This window comes from Hemiscyllium ocellatum (assembly GCF_020745735.1).
Source record: "Hemiscyllium ocellatum isolate sHemOce1 chromosome 27 unlocalized genomic scaffold, sHemOce1.pat.X.cur. SUPER_27_unloc_12, whole genome shotgun sequence".
In the NCBI taxonomy this organism is placed as follows: Eukaryota; Metazoa; Chordata; class Chondrichthyes; order Orectolobiformes; family Hemiscylliidae; genus Hemiscyllium; species Hemiscyllium ocellatum.
Window position 1 is genome coordinate 729,654 of NW_026867479.1, and position 27,987 is coordinate 757,640.

Below are 27,987 nucleotides of genomic sequence, written 5' to 3' on the forward strand. Positions count from 1 at the left end.
TCCTGGAGTGTAAAAAGACATAGCTTTGGCAAATATGGTGAAGGAGAATCCAAAGGGTTTTTACAAATACATTAAGGGCAAAAGGGTAACTAGGGAGAAAATAGGGAGGAGAAAGTGAGGACTACAAATGCTGGAGATCACAGCTGAAAATGTGTTGCGGGAAAAGCGCAGCAGGTCAGGCAGCATCCAAGGAGCAGGAGAAACGACGTTTCGGGCATGAACCCTTCTTCAGAAAGCTTCTTCAGAGAATAGACCCCTCCAAGATCAGCAAGGTGGCCTTTCTGTGGATCCGCAGGAGATGGGGGAGATACTAAACGAGTATTTTGCATCAGTGTTTACTGTGGAGAAGGACATGGAAGATATAGAATGTAGTCAAATAGATGGTGACATCTTGAAAAATGTTCATATTACAGAGGATGTGGTGCTGGATGTCTTGAAATGCATAAATCCCCAGGCCCTGATCATGTGTACCCTAGAACTCTGTGGTAAGCGAGGGAAGTTGCTGAGATTTTGTATCATTGATAGTGACAGGTTAGGTGTCAGAACATGGTGCCACTGTTTAAGAAGGGCAGTAAGGACAAGCCAGGGAACTATCGACCAATAAACCTGATGTTGGTGGTGGGCAAGTTGTTGGAAGGAATCCTGAGGGACAGTATTTACACATTTGGAAAAGCAAGGACTGATTAGGGATCGTCAACATGGCTTTGCACATGGGAAATCATGTCTCATGACCTTGATTGAGTTTTTTGAAGAAATAACAAAGAGGATTGATGAGGATAGAGTGGTGGACGTGATCTATGTGGACTTCAGTAAGGTGTTCGAGGTTAGATCTCGTGGAACACAAGGAGAACTTGCTCGAAGGTAGAAGGCAGAGGGTGGTGGTGGAGGGTAGATTTTCAGACTTGAGGACTGTGGCCAGTGGAGTGCCACAAGGATCGGTGCTGGATTCACTACTTTTCATAATTTACGTAAATTTATTTGATGTGAACGTAGGAGGTATAGTTAGTGAGTTTGCAGATGACACCAAAATTGGAGGTATAGTAGACAGCGAGCAAGGTTACCTCAGATTTGCAACGGGATCTTGATCAGATGGGCCAATGGCTGAGGAGTGGCAGATTGAGTTCAATTTAGATAAATGTGAGGGGCTGCATTTTTGGAAAAGCAAATCAGAGCAGGACTTATACATTTAATGGTAAGGTCCAGGGGTGTGTTACTGAACAAAGAGACCTTGGAGTGCAGGTTCATAGCTCCTTAAAAGTGGAGTTGCAGGTAGATAGGATAGTGAAGAAGGTATGCTTTCCTTTATTGGTCAGAGTGTTGAGTATAGGAGTTGGGAGGTCGTGTTTCAGCTGTATCACACCTCGGTTAAGTCACTTGTGGAATATTGCGTGCAATTCTAGTCTCCTTCCTTTTGGAAGGATGTTGTGAAACTTGAAAGGGTTCAGAAAATTTGAACAAGGATATTGCCAGGGTGGGAGGGTTTGAGCTATAAGGAGAGGCTGAAGAGGATGGAGCTATTTTCTATGGAGCATCAGAGGCTAAGGGGTAACTGTGTAGAAGTTTATAAAATCATGGACAGGGTAAATTAGACAAAGTCTTTTCCTGGGGTGGGGGAGTCAAGAACTAGAGGACATTAGTTTAATGTGAGGGGGCAAAGATGTAAAGTCCCCCACCATAACCACCGTATTATTCTTACTGATAACTGAAATCTCCTTACAAATCTGTTTCTCAATTTCCCGCTGACTCTTAGCGGGGTATATAATACCATCCCAATAAGGTGATTATCCCTCTCATTTCAGTTCCACCCAAATAACTTTCCTGGATGTATTCCCAACAATATTCTGCTTAAATACAACTGTAATACCAACCCTTATCAAAAACACCACTCCCAACCTCGCTTGCCCCCTTTTCTACCCTTCCTATAGCATTTGTATTGTGGAACATTAAACTCCCAGTCCTCTCCATCACTGAGCCACGTTTCTGTGATTGCTGTCATATCCCATGCCCTGACTTCATCTGCATTTCATGTTAGGCCTCTTGCATTGAAGTAAATTCAGTTCAATTTACCAATCCTAACTTGTTCTCTGCTTTGTCCCTACCTACCCTGACTGCTTGACTCACTCCTTTTCCCAATTGTCCCAGTCTCAGATTGATCTCTTTCCTCACTATTCCCACCTAACTAGTTTAAAACCTCATGAGCAGCTCTCACAAATCTCCCTGTCAGTATATTAGTCCCCTTCCAATTCAGGTGCAATCCGTCCTTCTTGTACACGTCACTTCTACCCCAGAAGAGATTCCAACAATCCAAAAATGTGAGCCCTTCTCCCCTGCACAAGATCCTCAGTCATACATTCATCTTCTCTATCCTCCTATTCCTACCCTCACTAGCTCATAGCACCGAGAGTAACCAGATATTACGACCCTCGACGACCTTCTTATTTCAATTCCTGCCTAATTTTCTTTGACCCTTCAGAATCTCATCTTTTTCCCTTCCGATGTCATTGGTTCCAGTGTGTACAATGATGACCTGCTTGTCCCTCTCCCCTTTCGGAACATTCTGCACCCTCTCTGAGACATCCTTGATTCTGACACGAGGGAGGCAACACACCATTCTGATTATTCGCCGCTGGCTGCAGAAATGTCTGTCTGTGCATCTGACTAGAGGGTCCCCTGTCACAATCGAACACTTGGACCCCAGCATGCCCCTCATTACATTAGAGCCTGTCTCAATACCAGAAACTTGGCTGTTCATGCCACGTTCCCCTGGGAGTTCATCACCCCATACATTTTTCAAACCAGTATAATTGTTTGAAACGGGGATAGCCACAGAAGATTCCTGCACTAACTGTTTACCTCTCCTACCTTTCCTGGTGTTACTCCATCTATCTAACTGTATCTGCAGCTTTTCTCCCTTCCTATAACTATCTATTGCACCCCCAGCTCTTGTAAATTCCTCATTGCCTCGAACTATCGCTCCAACAGATCCAGTCGATCTGATAGGATTTGTGACCAAGGACACTTGCTGCAGACAATCCTCAGTAACGTGGAAACTCTCCCTAATCTCCCATTTCCGACAGGAAGGGCATATCGCTATAATAAAGGCCATTTTTGCTCATCCAAAATCTGCAGACCTAGATAACAACAATCTCTTTTTGCTCTTAAAAAGACGCGCTCCAGGCTAAGTTAGCACTTATCACTTATACTTTTAAAATTTAATCAAGAGGCATTTTAATAAAACACTATAATCAACAAAACCCATTCTGCTCACTTCTGAACAGGCTGAAAATTGAATAAAAAAGCTACGTTCGAACCCAAAACAAACCCAACTTTCAGGGGCAGGGGGCGGGCACAATTATCGCCCCGCCCCCTATTGTAACCGAATTATTGGAGGACTCCTCTAGCCACGCCCCCTGAACTGGCCAAGACGTCACTCATCAGGACCCCGCCCCTATACGAGCTGGCGCATGTGCAGTGTAGCTCCCGCAGCCGGACGGCGGCCGAAGGAAAGGTCCGAAACCGCTGGGTCCAGCAGCGCGTTCCGGGTCCGGGGATCCTTCTTCAGAACACGGACAGGCCTCAGAGACATCCCGGGGGAGGTCGCCAGGCCCGAGCGCCAAGACCTGGCTCCTGCCCCCGGGGAGAGGAGATGGTGAGACAGGGTAGGATTGGGAACCGCGGGAGGAGGGAGACTGGGGAGTTTATAAACTCCTAGGGGGAGGCCTGAGGTCTCCAATGAAAGCCGCACAGGCCCAGTGTTTACTTCACCGGCGATGGACCCCTCGGGTTGTCCGGCCAACCGACGGCCATCTTTGTGAGGGTCAGGCGGAAGTTGTCTTTGGGCCGGGCTGGCGGGCGGCCATCTTGGTGAAGGCACCGTATGTCGTCATTTCCGGGAGGTAATTCCAACCTTGGGGCAGCCTTTGTGTCAACTAGAATTTCCTCATCTCACTCTCTGGGAGACCTGGCCCTGAGCTCGGTCTGTGTGCCCTTAAAACAGGAAAAGGAAGTGGGAGACAGGTCCAGAAAAAAACAATACTTAGATGGGCTGTGAATTTGAGGTGAATTAATGTGATAATTTGTGGCACTGGAACAGGATGTGGGTGTTTCCGAGATGGCAGTGAGCAGGAGGGCATTGACGTGTTGATGTTAGTTTCAGTTTGTAGACAAGAGAAAAGGGCGAATACCAGGAGTGGAGGAAAGACATGAGGATGGATTTGAATTTCAATGCAGGGGGAGGGATAATATGTAGGATTCGAATTTAATACATTCAGCAAATAGATGGGAAAAGTGTTCTGTAGAAAGTTGAACTGTCCCCTCAGTCTTTTTTCCATCTTGTGCGTACAGTGATGTCTTTTGGACATTTCTTTTACAGGATGATGCAAGTTTCAGATGGGAAACTCAAGACAAACATCATAGCATGGAAACAGACCCTTCAGTCCAACTCACCCATGCTAACCAGATATCCCAACCTAATCTAAATCCACTTGCCAGCAGCTAGCCCATATCCCTCTGAACCCTTCCTAGTCATATACCCATCCAGATGCCTTTTACATGTTGCAACTGTACTAGCCTCTACCACTTCCTCTGGCAGCTCATTCCACACATGCACCATCCTCTGAGTGAAAAAGTTGTCCCTTGGGTCTCTTTTATATCTTTCCCCTCTCACCCAAAGTCTATGCCCTTTAGTTCTGGACGTCCCCCACCCCAGGGAAAATACTTTGTCTATGTATTCTGTCCATGATTATGATTTTATAAACCTCTATAAGGCCAGTCTCCAATGCTTCAGGGAAAACAGCCCCAGTCTATTCAACTTCACCCTATAGCTCAAATCTTCCAAACCTACAAACATTTTTGTAAACCTTTTCTGAACCCTTTCAAGTTTCACAATATCCTTCCGATAGGAAGGAGACCAGAATTGCATACAATATTCCAAAAGTGGCCTAACTAATGTCCTGTACAGCCACAACCTGACATCCTAACTCCATTAATTAATACTCTGACTAATAAAGGAAAGCATACCAAACACCTTCACTATCCTATCTACCTGCAACTCCACTTTCAAGGAACTATACACCTGCACTCCAAGATCACTTTGTTCAGCAACACTCCCTGGGACCTTACTATTAAGTGTATAAGTCCTGCTAAGGTCAGCTCAAGATTTGACAATTGGATGACTTGGGCCATAGTCTGGGGTTTGGATCACCAGGTGCTGGGGATTTGTAAACTTTTAATCCCATCAATTTGCCCAACACCATTTCTACACAACTGCTCATTTCCTTCAGTTCTGCTCTCAATGGACCATGTGTTCCCCAACATTTTGGGGATGTTACTTGTGTCCTCCTTTGTGAGGATCAGAGCAACGTATGTGGTGAATTGGTCTGCCATCTCTTTTTTCCACATGAGACCTTTGCCTGTTTCTCAGTGTAATTGTTTTCACTAATGCTTTTTTTGCCTCTTCACTTACCCCATTTCCCCTTCTCATCAATCCTTTTGTTGAAACCTGAACTGCTCCCAGTCTTCAAATCTGCTGCTTTATTTTTAGCCAATTTGTACGCCACTTCTTTGGATCCAGTGCGATCCTTAATGTCCCTTGTTAGCTGTGGCTAGGCCACGTTTTGTGTTTTATTTTGTCAGACAGGATGGAACAACTGTTCCTTCTGGTGCTATTCAAATGTTTGTCATTTCTTTCAATAATGTTCCCTCATTTGTTGTAGCCTGTTCTTGTTTCGGCCATTGCTTTACATTTAAGGCCCCAGTCTCTGAATCAACTCTGTTTCTCTTCATCTTAATGGAATGTTCTCTCACTCAGTTCTTCACTCTTCTGCAAGGGGCCTCTCACAGCTACATTGCTGATTATTCCCTTCTCATAAAGGAATTAACACTTTGGAATTAAACCGCCATTGTCCAACAGAACCACAGCCAATTCTGCAATATTGTGTCTCTTTCCTATTGGAAGGATGTTGTAAACACGAAAGGGTTCAGAAACGATTTGCGAGGATGTTGCCAGGGTTGGAGGATTTGTGCTATAGAAAGAGGCTGAACAGGCTGGGGCTGTTTTCCCTGGAGCATCGGAGGCTGAAGTGTGACCTTATAGAGGTTTATAAAATCATGAAGAGCATGGATAGGGTAAATAGGCAAGGTCTTTTCCCTGGAGTGGGGGAGTCCAGAATGGGAGGGTGATTGGTTCAGGGTGGGGAAGAGGGGAAGGTGTAAAACTGACCAAAAGGGCAATTTATTAACCCAGAGGATGATCCGTGTAAGGAATTAGCTTCCAGAGGAAGTGGTGGAGGCTAGTACAATTACAACATTTAAAAAGGCATCTGAATGGGTATATGAATAGGAAGGGTTTAAAGGAATATGGGCTAATGCTGGCAAATAGGATTTGATTGATTTGGAACATAGACAATAGGTGCAGGAGTAGGCCATTCTGCCCTTCGAGCCTGCACCACCATTCAATATGATCATTGTTGATCATCCTTAATCAGTATCCTGTTCCTGCCTTTTCTCCACAACCCTTTCATTCCACAATCCTTGAGAGCTCTATCCAATTCTTTCTTAAATGAATCCAGAGACTGGACCTCCACTGCCCTCTGGGGCAGAGCATTCCACACAGCCACCACTCTCTGGGTGAAGAAGTTTCTCCTCATCTCTGTCCTAAATGGTCTACCCTGTATTTTTGAGCTGTGTCCTCTGGTTCGGCACTCACCCATCAGCGGAAACATGTTTTCTGCCTCCAGAGTGTCCAATCCTTTAATAATCTTATATGCCTCGGTCAGATCCCCTCTCAGTTTTCTAAACTCAAGGGTATACAAGCCCAGTCGCTCCAGTCTTTAGCGTAAGGTAGTCCCGCCATTCCAGGAATTGACCTCGTGAACCTATGCTGCACTCCTTCAAAAGCCAGAATGTCTTTCCTCAAATTTGGAGACCAGAACTGCACACAATACTCCAGGTGTGGTCTCACCAGGGCCCTGTACAGCTGCAGAAGAACCTCTTTTCTTCTATACTCAATCCCTCTTGTTATGAAGGCCAGCATGCTATTAGCCTTCTTCACTACCTGCTGTACCTGCATGCTTCCCTTCATTGACTGGTGTACAAGAACACCCAGATCTCTTTGTACTGTTTGGTACAGGTGTGTTGGACCACAGGGTGTTTCTGTGCTTTATGTCTCTATGACCCTGGCTTTCCAACGATGTTTGCCACGTCTGTATGTTCAGTTTTTCTGTTGTCGGTGTTAATGCCTCGATGTCTCATTTTGTTGCCCCCTTCCCGGGTCGTTAACCATTTTGTGTCTGGTCCTTCCTCAAGAAGCTGCATTGCAGTTTCACCCTGAATTGACACTTTTTTTTTGCTTCCCAAAATCAGACCTGCTCACTCTCAGCAGTATCCCAGTGTTGTGAAAGATATTAACTTCCAGGTGGAGTTATCCAAAATGCGGAGATGTCAGTCTTGACGTTTTTGCTTTTCAGCCCCTGGAAGATCCTTCAGGAGAATTAGTTAGAGTGGAGTGAGATGGTGCTTTCAGTTTTGTGGAATACAAAAAAGTATTCCGTAGAAAGTAGAATTCCTTGTTCAGAATTTCTACCCTGGACTGACAGTGATGACCTTTGTAATCTCTTTTTACAGAGTATTGGAAAATCTGAAGACGGAAGTTTCAACATCAACAGATGAAGGGCTTATGCCCGAAACATTGACTCTCCTGCTCCTCGGATGCTGCCTGACCTGCTGTGCTTTTCCAGCACTGCAGTTTTCGACTTTGACTCTCCAGCATCTACAGTCTTCACTTTGATGTCAATGTCTGACAGTCACTCAGTCCATCGGGACCGCAACAGTTTTCAACTATGAGTCTGTGAGAAGGAGGAAAGCTTTTTGGTTCTCATTTGAGTACGTTTTCAGCATCAGTGGGATTGGATGAGAGACCCAACTGTTACAGCGCACTGAATGAGGAGTGTGTAGCAGCTATACGGCCTGGAAAGAGGAATTCTCGACGTGTTTGTGCGCGACTGAAGCTTTGGCCATGGAGAAACCCGAGGAATCCCACCCCATGGAGAAACCATGGAAGTGTGGTGACTGTGGGAAAGGCTTCCGTGCTCCGTCTGCCCTGGAGATTCATCGGCGCCGTCACACCGGAGAGAGGCCATTCTTCTGCCCTGAGTGCAGGAAGGCCTTCAGCAATTCCTCCGCCCTGCAGGCCCACCAGCAGGTCCACACAGGGGAGAGGCCGTTCCCCTGCACTGAGTGCGGAAAGATCTTTAGCAATTCCTCCATCCTGCTGAAGCACCGGCGGGTCCACACGGGGGAGAGGCCCTTCAGCTGCCCTGAGTGCGGGAAGGCCTTTACACAGGCGTCCATCCTGCTGACCCACCGGCGGATCCACACTGGGGAGAGGCCGTTCTCCTGCCCCGAGTGTGGGAAGGGATTCAGTCAGTTGGGCAACTTGCATGCGCACCAGCGGGTCCACACAGGGGAGAAGCCCTTCAGCTGCCCCGAATGTGGGAAGGCCTTCAGCTATTCCTCGGACCTGCTGAAGCATCAGCGCGTCCACACCGGGGAGAGGCCCTTCAGTTGCCCCGAGTGCGGGAAGGGCTTCAGCGATTCCTCCGACCTGCTGAAGCACCAAAGGGTCCACACGGGGCAGATGCCCTTCAGCTGCCCCGAGTGCGGGAAGGCCTTTAGCGATTCATCTGCCCTGGTGAAGCACCGGCGAGTGCACACGGGGGAGAGGCCCTTCAGTTGCCCCGAGTGCGGGAAAAGCTTTGCCCGGGCCTCCAACCTGCTGACCCACCGGCGGATCCACGCGGGGGAGAGGCCCTTCAGTTGCCTCGAATGTGGGAAAGGCTTCACCCGCTCTTCCCACCTCCGGAGCCACCAGCGAGTTCACGTGCCACCGCAGGGTGATTGAAGGAGTGACGGCCAAGTGTCATTATTGACTGGACAATCAACCCAGTTCCAGGGACTTCCGGGTTCAATTCCCACTGCTACAGATGGTGAAATTGGAATTTGGTCAGAAATCTGGAGTTCACAGTCTAATGGTGAAGCCATTTTAGGGGTGTGGGGGTGGAGAAACCCCCCTCTGATTCACTCAGTCGCCCCAGCTGCATCCTTTACCCGGTCTGGACTGTACGTGACTCCAGACCCACAGCTGTGCACCCACTCCCGCCCCCCAAAAAAGCCCCTGGCAAAGGAGCGGGGAGAAACTTACTTGGACACAGGGTATGGGTTGAAATTGCTGAGTGAGGCAATACTTCCTCCGGGTTACGGCTGTACCAAGGATCCAATTACAAAGGGACAACTCCGTGCTGCCCAATATTAAAGGAGGGGGGGGGGGGGTCTGTGTGCACTTTGATCTTGAGGTGTTTTTTTAAAAAATCTGCTATGCTTTCTCTGCCTTTTTGCTGGGGAGAATCTGAAGCTGTAGCAAAGTTGGGTCACAATAAAGGTTACCTGAACTTACCCCCTGGGTCAGACTCTCATTGAAAGCTTTGAGCTCCAAGAGGTTTTTGTTTTAAAGCTGCTCATTTCTTTCAGCCTCCTGCAGAGTTTCCAATGTCGTGTATCAGATGGAGCAGTGAATGAGGAGCCAGTATCGTTAGAATTTTTTCCGGAGTGCAGAGTGCGCCATGTCATTGGCATTGTAAGGTTTCCTGGCAGCACCAGGAGCTGTGGGCTGTGTTCACTGGGAACGATGTGGAAGTGCCGGTGTTGGACTGGAGTGGATAAAGTGATAAAATTACACAGCACCGGGTTACCATCCAACAGATTTATTTGGAAGCACTAGCTTTCGGAGTGCTGCTCTTTCATCGGGTAGCTATGGAGCAAGAACATATCGCAACCGATCACAGTGTCATAATACTGATAGGATATATTGAACAAATCAAGATTGTGGTTTAGTCTTTCAGCTTCTAGAATGGGTTGTGGGTTTTGGTTCATTAATATGTAAAGCTCAGAAGTACTTTTGAGTCACATTCTTGAGATGACTTAAGGTTTTATAAAAATCAGTGACATCTCAGCTCAGTACATGAAGGATGTGAGGTTTGACTCTGTCTGTATCCCAATCTTGAATTTCCAAAGTAGGAATTCATAAAATATTACATGGATTGACAGCCTGCAGATTGTGTGCTTTTTTGATCAAAATTGAATGTATCTGCAAATGCAAATTTACCCCATTGACCTGTGTGTGTCTGTGCGCATGTGACTTTGTGTGTGAGAGTTTGCCTGTGTGCATGCTTGGTAATGTATGAGTGTGATGAAGTATAAGCCTATGAGAGGGTGAGAGTGGGTGGTATGTGTCTCTGTCTGAGAGACAGCGTGTACACGAGAGCGGTATAGATAAAAGTGAGGAATTGCATTTTGCTTTAAAAAAAAGGGAGGACTTGTAGCAGTTACTGGCAGGGCCCTGCGTTATGTTGTAGAACAGAGACATGGGGGTGTGGTTCTGGTACATAGTTCTTTGAAAGTTACATTACTGGTAGACAAAGTGGTGAAGAGTTGTTGAGCCCACTTGCCTTCATTGTACACACTGTTGAATGTTGGAGTTGGGACATCATTTTGAAATTGTACTTTTAGAACACCAAGTGCAGTTCTGGTCGCCCTGTTATGGGAAGAATACTATTGGAGAAGGTTCGGTAAAGATTTACCAGGATGTTGCCAGAACTGAAGGGTTTGAGTTATAAGGAGAGGCTGAGACTTTATTCACTGGAGTGGAGGAAGTTGAGGGGTGACCTTATTGAGATTTGTAAAATCATGAGGGTGCAGGCAAGGTGACTAGCAAAAATAGTGAGGAGCATGTTTGGTTAGGTCGAGTCACGGGGGAAATTAAATATTGGCTCTACCGTTTCTTTTTCTCCTATTGGCATTTGACACTTAAATTTGTCAGTAATCGCAGCATTGCCACAGAGTGGACAGCGCACGCTCCTCGGTGTCAGCAAGAATGGCGCATGCTCCTAGCTGTCCGCTACACCGGGGCGCGATCTTCTTTAGAAGCCAATGGGGAGTCTTGGAGGACCGAACAGAGGGTAGTCCTCCTGCCAATGAGAACATCCCCTATTGTCTGAATGCGGAAGTTGTAACTGGAAGGGGCACGGGCTGGACTGAGAACCGGAAGGTGGATAGGGGTGGGCTGCCTTACAGTGGTTGGAAGGTGGGAGACTTGCTGGGTCTGTATTGTCTGCATTTCTGTATGTAACTGTATTGTTTAATGTACAAATGTCATTGTCACTGTCTTGTCATATGTGGAACTGGGATTTGAGGTTTGTCCTCATCTCCCTGTAAAATGGTCAAACGATAGGGTTTGGGGCCTAGCTTTGCTGCTCCTCTCCCTTGTAAAATTGCTGTCTCTTGTACAGCTGTAAATGTTTACAGTAAACTGTTTTGTAATTTGTTTAATAAAATTTAAAAAATGCGGAAGTTGTCCCATGAGCTTCTGAAGCTGCTGCTGCACCTCTCTCTCTGAATGAAGATTGAACTTCACTCCAGACTGCAACTTCCTTCCTCTGTTTAACATCTGGGAGTACGGCAGTCTCTTTTCCATTTCTTATTTCATTGTGGGCTTCAATTGTTGACTTGCAGCAACTGAATGTAAAGGCAGTGAATCCAGGGAGGAGCAGTCTCAGGAAATGTTGATCCAGGTCTGTGTCTCAATTGGCAAACACAGTCCCACAGTGTGAAGTTATAGCCTTTGCTGTGGGGAAGAAAACAGCAGAAAGGAAGGGCATTGTTTAATTGGTGATATATTGGGATGTGGGGAAGGGGAGGACTGCAGGTGTTGAAGATCAGAGTCAAAAAGTGTAGCACTGGAAAGCACAGCATTCAGGCAGCTTCCAAGGAGCAGGAGAGTTGAAGTTTCAGGCCCGAGCCCTTCATCAGGAATGATGTGTGGATGTACAAAGGGGCCTCAGCGTCCTCCTACACCAGTCACTGCCTGTTGTCAGACAGGTGCAGCAAGCAATCAGCAAGGCAAGTGGTATATTAGCAAGAGGAATTGAGTTCAGAAGTGGGGATGTCTTCCTGCAGTTGTGTGTGTGGGGGGTATCATTGAATATATTCAAGGCTGAACTCATCTGATTTTTGAACAACAAAGAGGTGGATGTTTTTGGGGGAAGACAAGAAAATGGTTTCAAGACCAGTATAGAACTGTTACAGAGTTGGACAGCACAGAAACAGACCATTCAGTCCAACTAGTCCGTGCTGACTATGTTCACAAACTAAACTCATTCCACCTGCCTGTGTTTGGCCCATATCCCTCCGAACCTTCCGGCTTTTGCTGCTCCTTGGATGCTGCCTGAACTGCTGTGCTCTTCCAGCATCACTAATCCAGAATCTGGTTTCCAGCATCTGCAGTCATTGTTTTTACCTCCCTCTGAACCTTTCCTATTCATGTCCTTATCCAAACATCTTTTAAACGCTGTTACTGTACCTGCATCCACCATTTCCTCTGGACATTCATTCCACACACAAACCACTCTCTCAAAGGAAAAAGGTGCTCCTCATATCTCTTTTAAAATCTTTTCACCTCGTACCTTTAAAATTTGCTCGAAATTTTGAAACAACTCCTGCCATTCACCTCATCTATGCCCCTCATGATTTTATAATTCTCCTATAATGTCGCATCTCCACTTCCTGTGTTCCATTGAAAACATCCCAGCCTATCCACCTAGATGTAGGTAGATTAATATCCAGTTATGATCTGTTCACAGCTGGTGCAGGCTCGAAAGACCAAATGACCTACTTCTGCTCCCAACTCTCTCACTATGTCCAGGACAGTAAGAGACCATAAGACAGGAGCAGATATTTGGCCATTCACCACATCGGGTCTGCTCATACCATTCAATCGTGGCTGATCGGTTTGTCAACCCCATTCACCTGCTTTCTCACAATACGTCTCGATCCCCTTGATACTCAAGAACCTACCTGTCTCAGTTTTAAATATACCCAGTGACCTGGCCTCCACAGCCTTCTGTGTCAAGGAATTCCATAGATTCACCACTCTCTGGCTGAAGTTTTTCCTTTTCTCCATTCTAAAAGGTCTTCTGGTCCTAGTCTCTCTTACCAATTGAAATATCTTCCCAATGTCCAGGTTGTTCAGTATTAGGTATGTTTCAATTAGATCCCCCTCCTGGTGAGTATGGCCCTGTTAATCAGCATGAACCAGACCTTTCAGGATGTGGTACAGCAGGGATTAGGTTCAGCAAACTGAAAATGGAGGGAGAGTGTGTGGGCTGGAGATCTTCAGCTTCTCTGGAATAAGGGAGGAAAGAGATATAAATGAGAATTGATCGGATGGGCTGATCGGCCAAAGAGTGGCAGGTTGAGTTTAATTTAGAGAAATGTGAGGTTTGCATTTTGGTCAAGCAATCCAGGCAGGACTTGAACAGTTAAGGGGAGTGTTGCAGAACAAAGAGACCTTGGTATGCTTTCCTTTATTGGTCAGAGCATTGAGTACGGGATTTGGGAGGCTGTTGCGGCTCTGCAGGACATGTGGTTAGGCCACTTTTGGAATACTGCATTCAGTTCTGGTCTTCCTGCAATAGGAAAGATGTTGTGAAACTTTGAAAGGGGTGGGAAAACTTTTATAAGGCTTGTTGACAGAGTTGGAATGTTTGAGGTACAGGGAGAGGCTGATAGGCCAGAGATATTTTCCCTGGAGCATCAGAGGCTGAGGGGTGACCTTGTAAAAGTATATAAGCGGCATGGATCAGGGCAAGGTGTTTTCACCAGGGTAGGGGAGTCCTGAACTAGAAGAACATAGGTCTGAGGTGAATGGGGAAAGGGAAGTGAGCAGAAACTTTTTCACGCAGAGGGTAGTGGAGGTGTGGAACCTGCTGCCAGAGGAAGTGGTGGAGGCTGAAATAATGACACAATATAAAAGGCATCTGCATATATGAATAGCAAAGGTTTAGAAGAATGTGGGCCAAATGCTGGCAAATGGAACTGCGTTAATTTATGATGTCAGGCTGGCGTCTGTCTAGGTTAGGGTGGATTAACCATAGGATGTGCAGGTTAGGTGCATTAGTAAGGGTTAAATGCTGAGCAATAGGGGTTGGGGAATGGGTGTGGATGGGTTACCCTTCGGAGGGTCGGTGTGGACTCCCTGGGCCAAGTGGCCTGCTTCCATACTATGGAGCGTCTCCGAAGGGAAGACGTTTTGCAAACTGCGCAGGCGCACTGCGGACCAGACGGCCGCCGTCCGGAGCAGGCGCAGTGTGAGAGCTCCCGCTGCCGGCCTCGCTCCGTTGGTGATGTCACAACGCGGAAGTGGCCATGTCAGTTTCAGAGTGCAACTCCTTCCCTCTGGGGAACTCTGCATCCAGGGAGGGAGGGGAATCTGTTCACTTGTAGCAACTGGAGTGAATCCAGGGAGGGAGCAGACTCTGCAAACTAAAGGTGAGGAGAGACGGATAAAGGGAGGGGGGGTGACCTGAAAGACTTTTATAAAATGAAGAGGGGCGGGGAGAGGGTAATTAGACAAGGTCTTTTCCTTGGGATGGGGGAGTCCAGACCTGGAGGTTAATGAGTTAAGGGTGTGGACGGGGGTGATTTAAGCGGCCTAAAGGGGTATTCTTTTTACGCAGAGGGTGGTGCATTTATGGAATGAGCTGCCAGAGGAAGTGGCTCAGGCTGGTACAGTTGCAGTATTTTAAAAGTCATCTGGTTGGGGATATGAATAGGAAGGGCTCAGAGGGATTTGGGCCAAGTGCTGGCAAATGGGACTAGATTAATTTCGGATATCTGGTCAGCACTGAAGAGTTTGATCCAAGTGTCTGTTTCTGTGCTGTATGGCTGTGACTCTGGCTTTCCACAAACATTTGCCACATCTTTACCTTCAGTTTCTCTCTGGTGTCTATGTTAATTCCTTGATGTCTCATTTTGCTCCCCCGCTTCCCGGGGATGTTAACCATTTTGTGTCTAGTTCTTCTTCAAGAAGCTGCATTGCAGGTTCACCCTGAATTGACACTCTTCCCAAATCAGACCTGCTCACTCTTAGCAGTATCCTAATGTTGTGAAAGATATTAACTTTCAGGTGGAGGTATCCAAAATTCAGAGAGATGTCAGTTTTGACGTTTTTGCTTTTCTGTCCCTGTAAGATCCTGAATCAGCACTTTCAGGAGAATTCGAGTGGAGTGAGATCAGAGGGGGAGGGAGAATGGGATGGTGCTTTCAATTTTGTGGAATAACAAACTAAAAGAATGTTCTGCAGAAAGTAGAATTAATTGCTTGTTCAGAATTTCTACCCTGCACTGGCAGTGATGACATTTGTAATCGCTTTTTACAGAGTATATGAAGATCTGAAGACAGAAGTTTCAAAATCAACAGGTGAAGGCCTTATGCCCAAAACATTGACTCTCTGGCTCCTCGGATGCTCCCTGACCTCCTGCGCTTTTCCAGCACTGCACTTTTCAACACTGACTCTCCAGTGACTCTCCGGTGACTGCAGTCCTCACTTTGACGTCAATGTCTGACAGTCACTCAGTCCATTGGGAAAGCAACGGTTTTCAACTCTAATTCTGTGAGAAGGAGCAAAGCATTTTGGTTCCTGTTTGAGTAGGTTTTTAGCATCAGTGGGACTGGATGAGAGACCCTACCGTTGCAGTGCACTCAGTGAGGACTGTGTAATAGCTGTACAGCCTGGGAAGAAGAATTCATGTTGGGGAGGGTCTCCACACATTTGTGTGCACCTAACGCTTCGGCCATGGAAAAACCCGAGAAATCCCACCCTGTGGAGAAACGATGGAAGTGTGGCGACTGTGGGAAAGGCTTCCGTGCTCCGTCTGCCCTGGAGGTTCATCGGCACATCCACACGGGGGAGAAGCCGTTCTCCTGCCCCGAATGTGGTAAGGGCTTTACCCAGGACTCTACCATGCTGACCCACTGGCGTATCCACACAGGGGAGCGGCCCTTCAATTGCCCCGAGTGTGGGAAAGCCTTCAGGAATTCTTCGAACCTGCTCAGGCACCAGCGGCTCCACACTGGGGAAAGGCCCTTCAGCTGCCCCGAGTGCGGGAAAGCCTTTGTCCGGGCCTCCCACCTCCTGACCCACCAGCGGGTCCACACGGGGCAGAGGCCCTTCAGCTGTCCTGAGTGTGGGAAGAGATTTACCCAGGCCTCCAACTTGCTGACCCACCAGCGGGTCCACACAGAGGAAAGGCCTTTCAGCTGCCCCGAGTGCTGGAAAGGCTTCACCTGCTTCTCCCATCTGCGGAGGCACCAGCGAGTTCACGTGCCATCGCAGGGGGATTGAAGGAGCGACGGCCAAGTGCCGTTATCGACTGGACTGTCAGCCCGATTCCAGGGACTCCTGGGTTTGAATCCCGCCATGACAGATGGCAGAATTGGTATTCGGTCAGAAATCTGGAGTGCAGAATCTAACAGTGAAACCATTTTCGGGGGTTGGGGGTGGAGAAACCCCCATCTGATTCACTCGCATCCTTTTTAGGGAAGGAAACTATCGTTGTGGGAGAGGATCACTCGGTCATCCCAGCTGCATCCTTTACCCGGTCTGGCCTACATGTGACTCCAGACCCACAGCCCCCCCCCCCCCCCCCGGCAAATGCGTGGAGAGAAACTTACTTGGAGACAAGGTATGGGTTGAAATTGGTGAGTGAGGCAGTATTTCCTATGGGTTACGGCTGTAGCAAGGACCCAATTACAAAGGGACAACTCGGTGCTGACCAATAGTAAAGGAAGAGAGGGGGGTGGCAATGTGCGCGCTTTGACCTTGAGCTGCTTCTTTTTAAAAAAGCAACATTTTCTATGCCTTTTTGGTGAGGGGGGGGTGCGGGGGGTGGAATCTGAAGCTGTAACAAAGTTGGGTCACAATAAAGGTTACCTGAACTTACTGCCAGGCTCAGACTCTCATTGAACTTTGAGCTCCAAGAGGTTTTTGTTTAAAGCTACTCATTTTTCTTGCAGCCTCCTGCACTGAGTTTCCAATGTCGTGTATCAGATGGAGCAGTGAATGAGGAGCTAGCATCGTTAGAAATTGTAAATTTTTCGTGAGTGCAGGTACTGCATCGTTTCATCAGCATTGTAAAGTTTACTGGCAGCACCAGGAGTTGTGGGTTGTGTTCACTAGATACGTGTATCTTTACAATTAAGAATATCTAAAATGATATATTCAGAAACATAGTTGAAGTCTGAAAGCATTTTAAATTTTTTAAAAGAGCTGTTGAAACCTTTCTGAAAGTTGCACTGAATTAAATGCAGTTTAACCACAGCTCAGGACAGGTTGGAAGGGGTGAATGGCCTGTTCCTAGTCTTGTGAAATTGGTTCTGACTATGTAGAAATAGACTCATAGAGTTGTACAGCATGGAAAGAAACCCTTCAGTCCACGCCGACCAGATATTCTAAATGAACCGAGTGACCCATTTGCCAGAATTTGCCCAATGTCCCTCTAAACCCTTCCTATTCATATCCCCTTCCAGATGCCTTTTAAATGCTGTAATTCTATCAGCCTCCACCACTTCCTCTGGCAGCTCATTCCATAAACGCCAGAAACGCACCACCCTCTGCGTGAAAAGGTTGCCCCTTAGGTCCCTCACAAATCTTCCACCCCCTCCCCCCAACTCTATGCCCTCTAGTTCTGGACTCCCCCTTACCCCCAACCCCGGGGAAAAGAGATACAAAAGTTCACTTACTCCCCCCACAGGATAAAGAGTTGCCCAGAGGGAGGGGGTTTCACTCTGAACCTCACAAGACCAGTTCTGTGCAGTGACATCAACAATGGAGTGAGGGGGTGGGGTAAGGTGTCTGGGTAATGGGGTGGGGCCAAGCTGAAAGCAGTCTATGCACCATTTGCAAAAATCCCAACCCGAGGAATCCACCCGAGGCAGATGGGAAATGGAAGCCTTTCCCACAGTTGCCACACTTCCACGGTTTCTCCACGGGGCGGGATTCCATGGCTGAAGCTTCAGTTACACACAAACGTGTGTGGAGCCCCTCCCCACCCTGAATTCCTTTTCCCAGGCCCTATAACTGTTTCAGGTTCCACACTCAATGTGCTGTAACAGTAGGGTCTCTCATCCAGTCCCACTGATGCTGAAAACCTACTCAAACAGGAACCAAAAAGCTTTGCTCCTTCTCACAGACTCATAGTTGAAAACTGTTGCAGTCCCGATGGACTGAGTGACTGTCAGACATTGACATCAAAGTGAAGACTGTAGACGCTGGAGAGTCAGTCGAAAAGTGCGGCGCTGGAAAAGCTCAGCAGGTCAGGCAGGATCCGAGGAGCAGGAGAGTCAACGTTTCAGGCATAAGGCCTTCAACTGTTGATTTTGAAACTTCCGTCTTCAGATCTTCAAATACTCTATAAAGAGAGATTACAAAGGTCATCACTGTCGGTGCAGGGTAGAAATTCTGAACAAGCAATTCTACTTTCTGTGGAATATTCTTTTCTTTTGTTATTCCACAAAATTGAAAGCACCATCCCACTCTCTCTCCCCCTCTGTTCTCACTCCACTCTAACTAATTCCCCTGAAGGTGCTGATTCAGGATCTTACAGGGATAGAAAAGCAAAAATATCAAGACTGACATCTCTCTGAATTTTGAATAGTTCCACCTGGAAGTTAATATCTTTCACAACACTGGGATACCACTGAGAGTGAGCAGGTCTGATTTTGGGAAGCAAAAACAAACATGTCAATTCGGGGTGAATCGGGAATACAGCTTCTTGAGGAAGGACCAGACATGAAATGGTTAACGTCCCCAGGAAGGTGGGAGCAAAATGAGACATCAAGGCATTAACACCGACATTAGAGAGAAAGAGAGCCTATTGACGTGGCAAATGTTAGTGGAAAGCCAGAGTCATAGAGATGTACAGCACAGAAACAGACCCTTTGGTCCAACTCATCAGTACCAACCAGATATTCTAAATTAATCCAGTCCCATTTGTCAGCACTTGGCCTATGTCCTCTAAACCCTTCCTATTCGTATACCCATCCAGATGCCTTTTAAATACAGTAATTGTACCAGCCATCACCACGTTTTTTGGCAGCTCATTCCTTACATACAGCACCCTCTGAATATAGGAGTTGCCCTTTAGGTTCCTTTTAAATCTCACCCTCACCCTGAACCTATGACCCATCCAGGGAAAAGACCTTGTCTATTTACCCTATCCATGCCCCACATGATATTATAAAAGTTTGTAGGGTCACCCTCAGCCTTTGGCGCTTGATAGAAAACAGCCCCACCCTGTTCAGCTCAAACCCTGACAACATCCTTGTCAATCTTACCTGAATCCTTTCAGGTTTCACAACATCCTTCCTCTAGCAGAGAGACCAGAACTGCACACAATACTCCAAAAGTAGCCAAACAAATGTCCTGAAGAGTGCACAACAAACTTCCCAACTCCGATACTCAGAGGACTGGAAAAGTTTTCAAAACCCACAAAAGACAACCGGGAAAGAATGGAGGGACAAACCGATCTTGGACATCAGGGTGGGGAGGGGGGGGTGGCGGATGGGAATGAGGGATGGAAGCTGAATGTGCTGGAGCCAAGGCGGAGGAAGAACAGAGGATGCAAAACCGGCTTGAAGGAATACTTGAGGAATACTGCATGTGCTGTACTTGTACCTGTTGCAGTTACTGGTGGGAATCGGGTTCATTTTAAACATCGAAACAGAAAACTATCTACCCCTCCACCTTCCCAACGTCAATCCTTCCATCCCTCCTCACCCAGGTAACTAAGACACATACCTGAGTTTGTGGAGTCTCCTCCCTCCCTGGATTCACTCCAGTTGCTACAAGTGAATAGATTTCCCCTCCTCCCATCTCTGTCTCCCTCCCGGGATGAAGAATTGCCCAGACAGAGTGAGACTCACTTAAACGGACAGGGCCACTTCCCTGCTGTGACATCAACATATCAAGAGGCGAGTCATAGTTTGCAAAACCCCTTCCCTTCAGAGAATCCCCACAGTGTGGAAACAGGCCACTCGGCCCAAAGACTCCATACCGACCCTCTGAAGGTTAACCCACCCACACCCATTCCCCTACACCTGTTGCTCTACATTTACCCCGACTAACCTGCACATCTCTGGGCACTAAGTAATTCAGCATGGCCAATCCACTTTAACCTGCACATCCCTGGGCACTATGGGTAATTTGGCATAGCCAATTCCCCCCGGACCTGCACATACAAATTCACCCCCATAGGTGTGTGTGTGTGTTTGCATGAGAGAGAGAAAAAAATCTACATCAGTTTATCTCTGCCTATTTGCTAACAGGTGCTTTATTTCTGTTGGTGTAAATATTGTTGTAAATCATAGCTGGGTGCTAACAGTTAGATGGAAGGGAGACAAAATTCCCCAAGTAGGGCACCATGAGAATCCTGGGAGAGCCCCATTTCTGGTTTACTTCTGAATGAACAAACATTAAGCACGAACACCTATTTATTTCTAATTTTGTTTCATTTTTCTTGTTTAATTCTCTGTTATGACTACACTCTGTGCCTGGATGGTTGACAGGCTGGGAGATTGTGGGTTGGGGCTTGATTACTGAATGTTTTATTGTTCCAGAAGGTGGAATAGGGAACAGGGAGATCGACAGAGGACAGAGAAATCAGGCCCTGAAATCCGAGGTGACACCAGGCTACCGTGTGCTCAGGGCTTTGATGACCTTTGCCAACCCTCTGCCTTTACCTCAGTTCCCATCTGACTACCCCCTCTATATTCAGGATCCAATCCTTGTCATCCTGAAGCCATGTCTCTGTTAGGAGTCTCAGATCATAAGTATTCTCTTCAATGTGTGCAGTTAATTCATTCACTTTTGTTACAATGCAGCACACATTCAGACACACTGTTTTTAGATTCAAGTTTTGTGACCTTTAAAATCCAGTTTTGATTGCTGGTACATTTACTCCCCTTGTACCTTTCTATCGTTCTCTGATGTTTATTTTCCACATCACTATACTGCTCACTGGCCTTGATTTGGATTGGCCATGCTAAATTGCCCAGAATGTCCTGGGATGTGCAGGTTAGGTGGGTTAGCCATGAGAAATGAAGGGTTATAGTTTGATAGTAATAGAAGCAGGAGTTGGCCATTTGGCCCATCCAGCCTGCTCCACCATTCATTAAGATCATGGCTGATCTATCCATCGACTCAGCTCCTCCTCCCTGCATTGTCCCAACTACCCTTCATTCCCTACCATTGCAAATACCCATTCAACTGTGTATTGAGTTTAGAGTCACAGCAATGTTCAGCACGGAAACAGACCCTTTGGTCCAACCCGTCCATGCTGACCAGATATCCCAACCCAATCTTGTCCCACCTGCCAGCACCCGAACCATGTCTCTCCAAACCCTTCCTATTCATATACCCATCCAAATGCCTCTTAAATGTTGCAATTGCACCAGTCTCCACAACTTCCTCTGGCAGATCATTTCATACACACACCAGCCTCTGTGTGAAAAAGTTGCCCCTTTAGTCTTTTATATCTTTCCCTTCTCACCCTAAACCTACGTCCTCTAATTCTGGACTCCCCACCCCAGAGTAAAGATTTTGTCTATTTATCCTATCCATGTCCCTTATGATTTTATAAACCACTATACGGTCACCCTTCAGCCTCTGACGCTCGCGGGAAAACAGCCCCAGCCTGTTCAGTCTCTCCTTATAGCTCAAATCCTCCAACCCTGGCATCATTGTTGTACATCTTTTCTGAACCCTTTCAAGTTTCACAACATCGTTCCGATATGAAGGAGACCAGAATTGCACGCAATATTCCAACAGTGGCCTAACCAATGTCCTGTACAGCTGCAACATGACCTCCCAACTCCTGTACTCAGTACTCTGACGAATAAAAGAAAGCATACCAAACACCATCTTCACTATCCTATCAACCTGTCACTCCACTCTCAAGGAGCTATGAACCTGCATTCCAAGGTCTCTCTTAGTGAAGATGCCTCTCCTGCTTCCATGGGCAGAGAATTCCATTGATTCACTACTCTTTGGGGAAAGCGGTTCTTCCTCATCTCGGTCCTAAATCTGCTCCTCCTAATCTTGAGGTCTTATCCAGCAGCAGAAATGACTTGATAGCGTAGGGCTTCATCCCCACCGTGCGACAAATTCTCACCTTCCATCAAAATCCCGGATGTAGTTACTCACTCAGTTGCTGTCTCACAAATGCAAGATTTCATTGTAACTTCTTCTGCTCCCATTAAGGGCAAAACATCTTTGAAAGCTGCTCTGAAACTCCAGCCTTCACAATCACACTTCTGCTTTCACCGAAGAAGATTAGAGTCATACAGCACGGAAACAGACCGTTTGGTACAACTCGTCCATGCTGACCAGATATCCAAAATTAATCTTGTCCCATTTACTAGCATTAGGCCCACATCCCTCTGCATCTGGATGGGTACATGAATACGAAGGGTTTTGAGGAATATGGGCCACATGCTGGCAAATGGAATAGATTGATTTCGGATATATGGTTGGCAGAGACGAGGTGGGCTGAAGGATCTGTTTCTGTGATGTATGACTCTAACTGTCTTCGGTGAAAACAGAAGTGTGGTTGTGAAGATGGGACTTTCAGAGCAGCTTTCAAAGATGATTTGCCCTTACTGGGACGAGAAGAAGTTACAATGAAATCTTTCATATGGGAGACAGCGAGCAACTAAGTGAGTACATCCGGGATTTTGGTGGCAAGTGGGAATTCATTGCACTTTGAGGATGAAGCCCAATCCTATCCAGTCATTTCTGCTAGTGGCTGAGACAAGGCCTCAAGCTTTGGGGGAGTAGGTTTAGGACAGAGATGAGGAGGAGGAAGTGAGGGCAGTTGCTTTTCCCAGAGAGTAGTGTATCTGCGGAATTCTCTGCCCGAAGAAGCAGGCTCCAAAATGCCCCGGTCCTAACTCTTCGACTTGACATACCCGTGAATGTAAACTCTGAAGTGTTTTGGTTAACTGATGCAAATATTTCCACTTGTTCAACAATCCAGTGTCAGCTGTTTCAGTCATTGAGATGGTTTTGATTCATCTACTAAGAAAATCTATTCCTATGAGACAATATTCATGACAATGTACGCGAGGTGATACTATATATGCAAGTTGTAGACAATTAAAAAAGGCCGACCAAGCAAGGAGGTGGTTAACAAACCCAGGGCATCCCTCTTAGAGTATGCATCTTGTTTGTTTACAAATTAAACATGCTTCAGATCTTTTCCTAGCTGCTTTCTGAAAATCTGGGTGCCACCAAGTTTGTGAGTGTGTCCAATAATGTACGTAATCAACAGAAATAGGCAGCAGCAAAGAATGAACACAAACCAGTGCAGCAGGGGGCACCCACATTTTGGTTTGAGTATTGAGGGAGTACCCTTTTTGAGGCCCCTGTGATATCAGTACCATACCCAGGCTAATCTGCATTGAAACCAGATTATGAAGTTTTAACCTTTCTGCAAACTTCTGCCTGTGTGTGTGTCTCTGTAACATTTTCCAACTTTCTTCATATCTCAGTTTGTCAGCTTTTGTTTATTCCTTCCTTCCTTCCTTCCAAGGGTAATGAGGCACTCACATTCCAGAACAGCCCAAGTTAGGGAGTTGAGCCTCATAAATCCTGGCTGTGACACATTGCTGCTTAACCAAGTGTGCAAACTCTAAATACCTCTCAGCTGTTCCATTTGCAAATCGAACACTGTTTTCAAGGCAAGTTGTTCATGTCTCTGCATTAGTCCACAACCCGGGGAAATACAAAGGAGTCTTTAATAGTTGCCCAATGTGTCCTGTATACCAAATTCATTCAAGTCTGGACGTCCTGAAGCGAGCAATTATACTTCAGATTTCTACTCGCCAATTAAAACTAATGTTGGGCACTCAAACAGATCGGAGGCATCTTGAAGCATGCCACGGTCCTCAGTGTGGGTCCAGGGCTTATCAAATAGGGTTTCACCTCTCGTAACCCTGGGGCAAGCAAATTCATTATTACTAACTTTGGAAAGCGCACGTGCTCTCAGCAACATTACATCCAGACACTAGGACCCTGTTGAGTTCTCTCACGAGTATCTTGTGGCTGAGTAGGGAGAATTGTATCAACATTTCTAACAGCACTTTTGTCCCTGGCCAGCTTTCCTCTTTATTTTGGACACAACAAAAGTAGCAACCACCCTCTATATTTCATCTCTCAAAGGATATCAGCCAGTGACCTGAGAGGACCAGGGTATCTCCTGCCTGACTCACCAACTGTGGGGGATGGAAATAAAGCCCCATGTCAGGAAAGAATTTGTTTATCAGGAAGCAGTACAGCTGCAAGGCCAACCGTCTCCGCTGAGCCTGGGAAACACAAGCTTTAGCAAACAGGCACTAAGTTGAGATTCAAAATGGTTTCCAGGCTTTAATATGTGACAAAATGGCTGACCCAAATCTAACAATTCTCCCACATCGCAGGGAATAAAACAAGAAAAATGAAACAAATGAGAAATAAATAGGTGACCGTCCTTAATGTTTGTTCATTACGAAGTAAACAAGAATTAGGGGTCTCCCAGGATTCTTATGGTGCCCTACTTGAGGAATTCTGTCCAACAAGTTTAATTGGAAGCAGTATCTTTCGGAGTGCAGTTCCTTCATCAGGGGATTGTGGAATATAAGATTGTAAGACACAGAATTTATAGCAACAGTTTATAGTGTGATGTAACTGAAATTATATATTGAAAATGACCTGGATTGTTTGTTAAGTCTCTCATCTGTTCGAATGACCATGATAGTTTCAGTTCTTTCAAATGTAAATCACAAAACTTTTTTAAATAATTAAATCCTCAAGTGAACTTTACCAATTGGTGTCACGTCAGCCCAGATAATGTATTGAAGGTGTGAGCTCCCCTGTGTGAGACTGTCTGTGCCACAATGGTTAAACTGACTTACAGAATCTTACATGGATTCATGCAGTTTTTGAGCAAAGTAAGACATAATTCTGCAAGTACAAATTCACCCAACAAATTTGTTTGTATGTGTGTGGGGATGTATATTTGCAGATACATTCTATGTGCATTTTTTTAAGAAAAAATCTACAGGCAGTCAATACATGTAATAGTTTGTAAATTCGACTTTGGAAACAGAACCAGTCTGACACAAGATTGGGATACAGGCAGACTCTGATCTCATACCTTTAATGCATTGTCTGAGCTGAGATGTGTGCTTTTGCTATAAAACCTTGTTATCTCGAGAAGGTGACAACAAGAAGTTCTGGGATTTACATTGTAATGAGACCTGCAACCTATTTGAAAAGGTGGAAGACTTAACAATCCAGGCTTGTTCAATATACCATTTAAATGGCAGGACACTGGAATGTTTTGCTCTAAATTGTGTCTTAGGATCTTATCCTCCACAGCCACCTGATGAAGAGGCAGCACTCCAAAAGTTACTGCTTCCAAAGAAGCCTGTTGGACTACAGCCTGGAGTTGTGTGATTCTAGAATCTGGTTTCCAGCATCTGCAGTCCTTGTTTTTAACCTAGTTGATTTAACCCTTGCAAGGATGCCTGCCTTGAAGAAGTTTTCCTCCTCTCTCTACAAGAATCTCAGGGAGTCCCTCTCCCACTGCAACTCTCAGATCATTTCCTCTGCCCTGAAGCTCTTCAACCATGTCCTGAAACAGACTCACTACCACAGCCACATTTGCTTCCTCAGTGCCTGCCTCCGTAACCAACTCATCCTACACAGATTCCAGACCATCTTTAAACCAGTAGAGTTCGGATCCGAACAGGCCAATCCACCCTCCTATCTGGCCTATCACCTTCATCCCCACCCCCATTCACCCATTGTAGTCTTTGCTACCATCCCCCACCCTCCTCCCTGACCTATCCCCTCCATTCCCACCCCCATTTACCTATTGTACTCTATGCTACTTTTTCCCCACCCACACCCTCCTCTTGATATGGGTGATGTAATTTCTGCAGTTTAACTAAGGGTTAATAAGTAAGGGTGAACTGTGAGACTGAATGTAAGTTAGCCTGGAAACAGGGAGAAACTGTTATGTCAAAAACATGGCGGTTTGTAACCTTAATGAAACTGATGTAAGCTGTTAATTAAAACTAGGCTGCTATGAAGCTAGGTAACCTTGGCAATAATACAATAGAAGCTCTTAATATATTAGAAACATACAGATAACCAAGGCCTGGGATAGAGAAAAATAATGTAATGTTTAAGAAACAGGTGGCCATGATACAATAGTAGCGCTCAGAATATTAGAAACATACAGATAATCAAAGCGTTGTCAGAGAAAAGCGTGAAATGTTTTAACCAATGGAATTGTCATTAATGTTTTTACATGTAAAAATAATGTAGAAATATCAGTGCTGTAAAATCTTCCGGCGCGATTTTCCGAAGCTTTATTTTTTGGAAGCCGCCCAAACTTGCAAGTTTGAAATAAACATCCGTTGCTCATTTGTGTGTCTCGCAGCATTTCGATTTGCCACGGGAAAAGCGGTAGCCGGAGGGGATGAGGGCTGGTGCTGACAGCTTGGAGTTCGCCTCCTAGGACGGGACCTTGTGGACAGTCTCCCTTGAAGTCAAGGGTTAAAGGACAGTCCGCGGTCGGCAGAGTGTGGAGGCAGAACTCGGTTGATCTGAATCATAGCCCTAGTGTAGAGTAGTTAGCCGAGTGTCAGGGACTATTCTCCGGAGATTTAGAATACCTAGACAGAATTCACTTATAACACTCTCATTTATCTCTCCACCCTGCAGGCTCTATTCATGATGAAGGACTTTTGCCCTAAACGTCGATTTTCCTGCTCCTTGGATGCTGCCTGAACTGCTGTGCTTTTCCAGCACCATTCTCATCAAAAGTGGATTGGCCATGTTGAATTCCCCATAGTGCCCAGGGATGTGCAGGTTAGGGTGGATGGCTATGCTAAATTAGGCATAATGTGCAGGTAAGACGCATGACTCAGGGTTAAATGTAGGGGAATGAGTGTGGGTGGGTGACCCTTGCGAGGGTCGGTGAGGCCGAGTGGCCCGCTTCCACACTGTGGGGATTCTCTGAAGGGAGGGGGTTTTGGAAAGTGTGTTCTCCTCCCGTTCTGCTGCAGGCGCAGCGCATGCGCAGTGCGGCGTCCCGCTGTCGGTCTTGCCCCGCCCCCTGCACCGTCCCTTTTCCTCGCCCCGCCCCTTGTGACGTCACAACGCGGAAGTGGCCCTGTCAGTTTCAAAGTGAATCTCCCTCCCTCTGGGTAACTCTTCATCCTGGGAGGGAGACAGAGATGGGAGGAGGGGAAACTGTTCACTTGTAGCAACTGGAGTGAATCCAGGGAGGGAGGAGACTCCGCAAACTCAGGTATGTGTCTTAGTTACCCGGGTGAGGAGGGACGGAAGGATAGAAATTGGGAAGGGAGAGGGCTGGATATCTTTTCTGTTTTGATGTTTAAAATGCACCCGATTCCCACCAGTAACTGCAACAGGTACAAGTACAGCACATGCAATATTCCTCATTGCAGCTTCAAGCCGGTTTTGCATCCTCTGTTCTTCCTCCACTTTGGCTCCAGCCCGTTCAGCTTCCTTCCCTCATTCCCATTCCCCCGCTCTGATGTTCCAAGCTGACCCGCAAAAGATCGGTTGGTCCTTCCATTCTTTCCCGGTGGCGCCCATTTCTCTTGTCTATTTCTTGCCTTATCCGGCCATGTGCGTGAACAAAGTGTTAGCGTTTATCCTCTTTCACTGCCAGGTGCTTCCTTGTTTGCGAAAACATTTCCTCCCATGTTTCGCCGACACTGAGCCTTCTGTCCTCCTTGATTGTGTTTTTTTTGTTTTTGTAGAAGCAGGAAACAGATGCTTATAACTGTTTGTACGAGCATATCTAGTTTAACATACACCCCCTCGCCTCACAGCACCTTTATCTGTTTGTCTGTAATATCTACCATTGTTTGCAGGCGCATTTCATTCTTGTATGCACATTTTAGCTAATACAAAAGCAATTATATATTTCCTTCACATAGTTTTCACTCTTGTTAACTCCACTCTTTGCTGAAACAGCTATACCTTGGCGTTAGTTCATTTACCCTGCAGAAGCAATTATGGTT

At 46.4% G+C, this 27,987-nt stretch overlaps 1 pseudogene; it reads left to right on the forward strand.

Annotated features, from left to right (window-relative positions):
• Nucleotides 1-3,467: 3,467 nt before the first annotated feature.
• The window catches only part of LOC132807282 (zinc finger protein 850-like), a 38,613-nt pseudogene continuing 14,093 nt past the window's right edge, over nt 3,468-27,987 (forward strand).